Source organism: Uloborus diversus, chromosome 5, assembly GCF_026930045.1.
Source record: "Uloborus diversus isolate 005 chromosome 5, Udiv.v.3.1, whole genome shotgun sequence".
Taxonomy (NCBI): Eukaryota; Metazoa; Arthropoda; class Arachnida; order Araneae; family Uloboridae; genus Uloborus; species Uloborus diversus.
In genome coordinates this window covers 20,455,469-20,464,309 of record NC_072735.1, presented here as the reverse complement: position 1 = coordinate 20,464,309, position 8,841 = coordinate 20,455,469, and positions in this window count along the sequence as shown.

The window sequence follows — 8,841 nt, the reverse complement described above, 5'->3', positions numbered from 1 at the left end:
GATATTAAAAAGGACAGAACTCAAAACTGAGCCCTGAGGGAGGCCCTGCCTGGTTTGACCAAAACCTGAATGAGAATTACCGTATTTCACGTTTAAGAGTCTCTGTGAAAGAAAGTCCTTAATCCATTTAAAAAGATTTCCATGCACTTTCATATGAAGCAGCTTCTTAAGTAGCCCTTTCCTCCAAATACGGTCGAACGCCGATTTAAAATCGACGAAGACGGCAAAAGTACTTTGTTTCCTCTGAAAACCATCCTTTATATGTTGCGTAAGTTGAACAATTTGTTCAGTCGTATTATATCCTCGTCTGAAACCAGCCTGTCTCTCAGAGATATGGCCACTGTGGTTCAAAAAGTACTGAAGTCGATCAACGATAGGATGCAGGTCAAGGAAATGGGCCTAAAATTCTGTATGTCAGTCGGGTCTTTTCTCGGTTTTAAGATAGGTATAACATCAGCCTTTATCCAGAGGCTTGGGAAAGTGCCGCCCCATGTTTCATTTATAAAATTTAAAACTGTTTGTTTAGCTTTAAGGCCAAGCTCCAAGACAAATTCAGGGAGGATGCCATCAGGACCAGCACTTTTTCCTCTTGACATGCAATTTAGTCCTCTTTTAAATTCCAAAAAAGTAAAAGGCGAAGAGAAAAGATTGTTACAAACTAAGCAGCAGCATCAAACTAAAAAAAAAACTGACAAATTTTATTGTCTATTTGTAGTTGTGTGCGTGCACGTTTTTTTTTTTTTTTTTTTTTGCTTGTTATTTATTACCTAGGGTTCGCCAACTTCTTTCGGAGTTTGGAAGGGGTTGGCAAGGGGGAAAAGGTTGGGGACTGCTGCTTCAGAGCAAGTTACAATTAACTCTTAAAAGTTGATGCATAATAAAAAAAAGTAAGTACCAATGTTTAAATCTTTAAATGCAAATCCTTTTCTATTGAAATTCACACAGTTCTAATTTCTTTGCTGATGTTTTTGCAAAACCTTCTGCACTTGAAACAATGTTAAGGATGACTTACACCACTCTCTTTCTGAGCAAGATGTGTGTTGTAAAGAAACTTTTAAGTTTGAAAGAAGTGTTTGAAATAATTTGACCCCCGGTGATAACTTTTGGTTAATCATTGTTGACATGCAATAAGGCTCTGGTCAAACTTCTTGTTTCAGTTAAATATGAAAAAGGACTCAAAATGAAATAAAACAAACTACAAAAATTTTCTATTCATTATTAAAAACCGCTGTCCTTTTAAATGTATGAATAAAAGGATACATTTACATAACATTTTATATTTTAAAAAAGGGTTTACAATCTCATTTCACATACATTAATGGAAGACTTGGATTTATAATATCAAGTACACTTTCTCAAAATTGTTCCACTTCCTTTAATTAGTTGTAACAGCACTGGTCTGAAAATATGTTAATTGACGTTTCTACGATAACCAAAGTTCTTAAATTTTCATCTTTGGCTAGCATCACATAGGAAGCTCCAAACATTACTATACAAAGTTATTTATCTGGAACTTACTATTTGAAAGCTTGTCACTCTGAATCTTTCAAATTTAGCAATATATCATAATTATAGTAAAATATCCTATTTATCAGAAATTGGAAGACTGATTTATTTTTTTAGTTGGAAGACTTTTTCTGAAATTCCAAACTGTGTTTAATTCACTAGAATTTCCTATGGCATAACTTTAAAAGGCATAATTCATGATAAATGTACAAATACTATTTCTAGTATTTTATCAAAAGAAGTTTTGCACACTAAAATATGATAATATTCTGCATTGAATATAAAATTATATTTCCCTTTAAATTTTTTTATATATGCACATAATATTCTCATATGCTGGTTTAAATTGCATTTATCAAATTAAAATACTAGAAGAAATATGAAAGTTAATAGAATGTTTAGCATATTACAGTGCTGGCCAAATTATTAGACTAAAGAGTTTTTTTTTTGTACACTATTTGTTCTAAAATACTATTTATTTTACTGTTAAAGTACAGTACATACTGTACACTGATTATTACATTATTTTAGCATAATTTTATGTTTACAGGTGGCAACACTGTCTGCTTTGTTCATGTTCTTTGTCTACCTACCAGAAACATAACCTCAATCAGCTTAAACAGTTCACTAGTTCTTTTTTGTTCTAATATATATTTAAAGTTAGTTTTAGGTAATTAGTGAGTATGTGTATGTGAGTATACATAAAGTGAGTATAAGCAATTTACCTCCTTTTTTTTAAATTTAAAAAATGATGTAATCTTTGTGAAAAGTATGCCAAAAAGACTTAAAATGCTCATTAAGAACAAATGAATGCATACTAAATATTAGATAATTATTTCGCTGTTCGTTAATGTGTCTATAGTTATGTTATCAATAAAGAATTTGCTTTTAAAACAGTCTTAGTCTAATAATTTGGTCAGAACTGTACTGAAGGCAACCATATGATCAATACAGAGTTTTGAATTCCTTTCATTTAATATCTTCAATTAGTTTTTTACTAACTAATACAACTTATTGCTGTAGTATTCACATAAAAATTATTCATTTAAATGTGATGAAGCTCATGAAAAAGTAACATCTACTGCAAAATTTAACAAAACGTGTACTGCAACTATTTATTCTAGATTTATGGCCCTTTTTGTAATGAAATTTGACTAAATTAATAGAAAGCATTCAGGAGTATTTACTCATAATATAATTATTTTTTCTTACCAAGAATATGAATTAACTGTCAAAAAAGACAATTATAAGAATGGTTCAATTTGTAGGAAAACTATATACAACTCCTGACAATAAAGTTTGGTGAATAGTTCTGTAACTTTAATGCAGGTGAAATATTAATGAAAGTTATTTTACTTTATATAGTCACCTCCCATAACTATGCACTGTTGAAATCTGTTATACACGTGTTGGAAGCTTTACAATAAGTCTTCTTTTGAGATGGAGTTTAAAAACCTGGTCTTTTTTGTTTCCTTGAATGTCAAGAATATCATCAAATCTTTTTCCTTTCAAAGCAAGTTTGAGTCGTGGAAATAGGAAGAAGTCTGGAAGATTGAAATTTGGTGAGTACGATGGATGAGTGTGTGTGTGTGTGTTTCTTTTTGTGTCTTGCCAAGCTTGAAACAAAACTTTAAATCGATCTTTTGTTCATTCATTTTCCTGTTTTCAGTTAAGAACCAATGCACTAAACACATAATTTGAAACAAACAAATCTTACACCAAACACAAACACTCAACTAAACAGCACTAGAGGCGGATGTCCAACATCTACCACTATGAAAGTGCAGCATTTTGTTTTGCTTGCTGAGCTTTATTGTCAGAGGTTGTATTTATATGAATTTTAATTATATCTACTCTACATATAGATGTAAATGAGGCAAAAAAGCTGTTTTGAAAAGGTAATTATGCTTCTATGTTTTCATTAACATAATCATATTTTTTCAAAGTTACTACTAGAAGTTCCTAAAAGCCCATCATACTCGCGTTTCATACATTTCAACACCTTAACTACTGAAAGCACGCTTTGTGAGAAAAATGCTCTTCATTTACATGAAGTATGCTAGAGTATATGTACCACAGATAACATCTTATACATCCATACATTTAATGCAAATAACAGTAGTGGGAGAAATAAATCACTAGCCAAGAGATGTACTTGACAAATATCTACATGGAGGTTAAAGATATTGCAAAAACTTGACTAACATTTCAGAAAGTTGTAGTTATTTGGTGATATATTTCATAAAAAATAGTTCAATCACAGAAGAAAAAACGAATTCCTTGTGCGTTTCTAAACAATAGTAGTTCTACTACTAGTACTGATATATGAAGTGTAATAGTTACACTTTCTTCCTAAGAGAAAAAAAAATCGAAATATAAGAGTAAAAATTTAAGTAAGCTATAAATAAAAGTTATCTTATATAATCTGTTGCAAAAAGTTCATTCAGGAAAAAAAAAAATCTTTACGCTGCTTTTATGTGCATTTATCGTTTTTATAAAATGCACTTTCTTATTAAGTGATCTTTGGTAAAAGGCTCTTTCGGGATTCATATTTGCCAATTAGACATTGTAAAAAAAAAAAATAGCGTTTGATTTTTTTTTCATTTTTAGGAGCGATTGGAGAGAAAATCAAAGGAAATTACTATGCAAATGTAATATCCATTCTAAATTAATTTACAAAAACGTCAAAAAAATTTTCCCAAATTAGTTGCTACACTTTGATACTGAACATTCAAACAGATTCTTTATGATTTTATTTAAACTTTTTTCAAAGATTTCAGGGTGCTATACACTATCAACCAACAGCATTTAAATATCAAGCATACCTGCTTACCCTCGTTAAATCGGTACTAAATTAGTTTCCAAAATCCTGAGCTGGCGCACTTTTAAACCACACCCTATTTTGTGCGAATTTTCACCACACACACACAATAAAACTATTACCTAGCTCAGAAGTTCTCAACTTTTTCATTACTTAAGGCAACTTGCCTCTCCCCCCCCCCCCTCCCCCTCTTTCCGAATTCTAAGCTGTCCACATACAATAGAAATAATATTTTCGCAACAATTATTAGGTGAAATAAGATAAATCCAAAAGTTTTCTCTAACAAATTTAACTACGACTATTAAAAACGATATAGATTAATTTTCACTGGCTGTTCGCAGACTACTTAAAAATTGCTCAAGGACTACAGATTGGGAATCTGTCGTTTAGCTAATGAATCCTCAATTCATTTGAAAATAAACAACTTTCTATTATCCTTTCAGAATGGGGCGTGGCTTAAGAGTGTACGAAATCTAGATTTTTGAAACTACATTTGGTGCTAGATTTTAAGGAAAGAATGCCTGGTATATATATATATATATATATATATATATATATATATATATAAGGAAAATGTGAATGTTGTTAGTTCATAGCATAGCGCCTTGAAATCTCTAAAAAAATGGTCAAACAAAATCATAAAATCATCAGTGTCTCTGTAACCAATACAAAAGGATTCAAACATGGCAACTAATTCAGGACAGAGAGAGTAATATTATTCTCTTATTATTTTTTAAATTTGTTCCGAAATGGTATGTTTTAAAGTCTTTGCATTATCCTCTGATCTCCAATACTTAAAATTATTACCATACAAATATTGTAATCACATTACTATACAGTTATACAGAAGGCAGTTATTTTCACAGAGTATGGTATACGTTTAGTTCTTCATGAACAATTGCTTCATTTTGACACAGGCTTTAGAATAGCTAAAATGTGTGAGTATTTGAAATAAAGTCAAAGTCTTAAATCTCGATGCAAATGTTCATTTTAAATGTCCCTAATGTTTCATAATATTTCTTTTAATTACTTCTAAATTTATTCGATAAGGAAGAGCTGCATTGAATTTGGCATACATTTTCTGAAAATTCCTATTTTGTCAAGTTTTTGATTTAAAAAAATAATAAAAAATAATTAAACGCTCTTCTTTCTGGCCATCAAGAAATACTATTGCTGTTTCTTACAGAAAGTGGCTCAAGAGATTTTCTTCCTTAATGCAATACTTATTTACTCATATTTGAGAATCAGTCTTGAATCGTCAGCTAGTGAGGACAGTTGTATTCATGAGACATAATAGTAATTACATGTCACACCGCTTTTTTTTTTTTTTTTTTTGAAAACGATTTGTATAGTTTGGGATTTGATTGTATAGAATATTGGATTGAAATACCTTTTCAATACTTTAACATTGAAAGTTGTCAGACACGTAATGTTAAGTTTATTGATCCTCGTAAAAAATAAAAAATAAAAAATAAAAACTTACTCTCAAATTAAAGTACAGTGAAACCTGTGTAAGTTGACCACTTGCGGTGCACTACTTTAGTAGTCAACTTAAACAGGTGGTCAACTTATATAGGTTGAATTATATGATATGGATCTAGTTCTATGCCTGAAAATAGCGGTCGACTTAGGTGATCAACTTAAAAGGGTGATCAACTTTACAGGTTTTACTGTACAGTGAAACCTGTGTAAGTGCGGTAAGTAAGTGAAACCACTTGCGGTGCACTACTTTAGTGGTCAACTTAAACAGGTGGTCAACTTACAAAGGTTGCATTATATGATAATGACTAATTCTGTGCCTGAAAAAAGCGGTCAACTTAGACAGGTAGTCAACTTACAAGGTGGTCAACTTCACAGGTTTTACTGTATTGTATTCCACCAAGGTGGGACGAAAAGTGCCGTTTTAGAATCTATCGAGTTTTGTTAACATTACAATATTCATCTATCGCATACATTGTCTTCCACAACAACGTGACTGTGCTTGGTGTTGTGAAATACATTGAAAAACTTCTGCCTTGTAACAATTCGTGCAGACTGTTCAATTCTAAACTCTATCCTAGCCAAACCGAATTAAAACTGATATGTAGCTTAATCAGGGTTGCCCACGAAGGGGGATCATAGCGCAGACTGCATCATTGAAATTTTTAGGGGAGGGGTGTTTTGTGAGGCATTTTTTACTTTTTTTTTTTGAGGGGGGGACTTCATGGTGGTTAGAGGAGTGCGCCTGGCTTAATAACAAGAACATTCTACATTACTAGTGTAATCCTAAAAAGAAAAGTGGGAAGATGTATATAGATACGAGCAGACAGGGCCGATCCTAGCAGGTGTGCAGAGTGTGCACCGCACAAGGGCGGCCAAAGCAAGGGGCGGCCGCAGGCCGCACCGTATAGTTCTTTTAATGAAGCAAAATTCCTCATGAATTTCTCACAAGATAACTTATAATAAGAAATAAATATGCTGAATTTTAAATGTTCAATTATCAAAGTAAGTGCCGATTTCCCGACAGCATAGCATACTTTAAGAAAAATAGATTGTTAGGGAACATTGTGTTGGTTCATTGTCCATTAATATCTACTCTTTACACACATTGCTTCATTTGGTTGCAAAATTTGTGACAGAACCGGTAATATGGCATGGATACAGGGGAGGGGAGATGAGGGAAATGGCCCCCTCCTGAAGCATGAAAGGGTGCTTTCTAAAAGGAGCACTCAAGGCACAGGGCGGCCACTAATGCAGAACCTGATTGCCGCAGGGGCATGAGGGGCACAGGCCCCTCCTCTTAGATTTCAGGGGGGGGCCAAAATCCCCTTAATTTATCATGATAATTAAAAATAAATAATGATTTCACTCAGAATTTAGAGTACAGTGATATCATTTATATTTGTGGATTTGTGTAAATGCTAAGAGAAGCAAAAAATCTCTTATTTGTTGATAAAATTCCCCTTAAAAACTTAATGTCTTTACAAATCCTAAAACCACTCCAAGTGTAGTCTGTATTTACTATTAAAAGTTATATCATAGGTAACTTTGATATTTACGGTTTAATGCAACGAGCAAAGTTTAACCACATCTTATATAACTATCGTATACAATATCTCTTCTACTTTTTAAATGCATAATACTCTATTGTGATATGAGGTACCTCCAAATTTAGCATGGTATCGAAATATTTTATAGCTTCATTATATAGAATAAGCAGGAATGGGGGAGGGGAGGGGGGCAAATTAAATTTCATGCCTAATGTCTTCAAAAATCTAAGTCGGGCCCTAGAGGGCCCTGAAGTAGAACTGTGCCCCGTGTCCAACATCAGAATGATCGGGCTCTGCACTAATGTTTACTCCCCAAGATTTTATAGACCTAAACAATTAAGACATATTTTATATATTATATTTTAAAAAAAGCTATACTTATTAGTACTGATTAGATACTCTCGCAAGCATTTCAAACAACAAATTATGATTTCAACAATCGTGGATGCGTGGAGAGACAGTGGAAAATTGCGATCCCCCTCAGAATCAAACATATATGAATGACGAACTAAAATTTTGTAATTTTCCCCCATTTAACAGCATTTTTTTCGAATTAAAATCACGAATGAACTGCCCGGTTTCAGATCAGGGCTCTTGCCTCGAGTAGTAGATTTAAACGTCGCTCTAAAACGAAGATCCAAAAGGATGCTATGACCTCCTTGACGAGACTAAAGAAGGCTTCAAATTGCGTTTCTAGGACTTTAATTTCGGAAAATTTTGCTGTTTTAACCACCTATCTTAAGGACCCAATTAAATCTCTGATTCATCCCTTTCACCTTAACTTAATCAAACATAGCCTGAAAATGTTCGCTTTAAAATCCAAAATGTGCTTTTAGAAGACAGCCCTTCTTAATGTCATCCAAAATTTACTTAATGACATTTTTCTTATTTCGTTTTCGAAATTTTTGCGATGGAGGGCCCTAAAATCCATTCCCAAACATTACTACCAAAGATAGTCTCGATTAGCATCTTTAGAGAGACCCATAATCCCTTGAAATTGACTTGAGTTTCAACAGTTCGTGAGGACACACTGAACCCCCCTCCCCCCCCCGCCCGCTCTTTGTCCCATCGTTATCAAACAATGCGTAAAATACGATTTTCTAAAAAACTCTGGAGGAGAACTGCCTGGCTTATGTAACTTTTTACGGCGCTAGACCATATACCCATCAATTGTCGAAGTGTGATGGACAAAAGTCTATAGTTGTGCTTTTTCAGATATTAATATCGAAAAATATCCGAAAGATCCGCCGAAGCTTCCCAATTTTGTTAACGTTACCAAAATAGCATAAAATTGCGCTTTTAGAAATATTCACTTGGGAGCCCCAAAACCCTTCCTTCCCAAAAATAGCCTAAAATGGAGTTTAGTTTCGAAAAATATTTCGGTTTGGAATATTTTCACGTTTTTCCTATCGTTTTCAAATATAGCCAAAAATGGGTTTTTGAAACAATAGTGCCGAGAAATTACCGGAGAAAAGCTGCCAGATC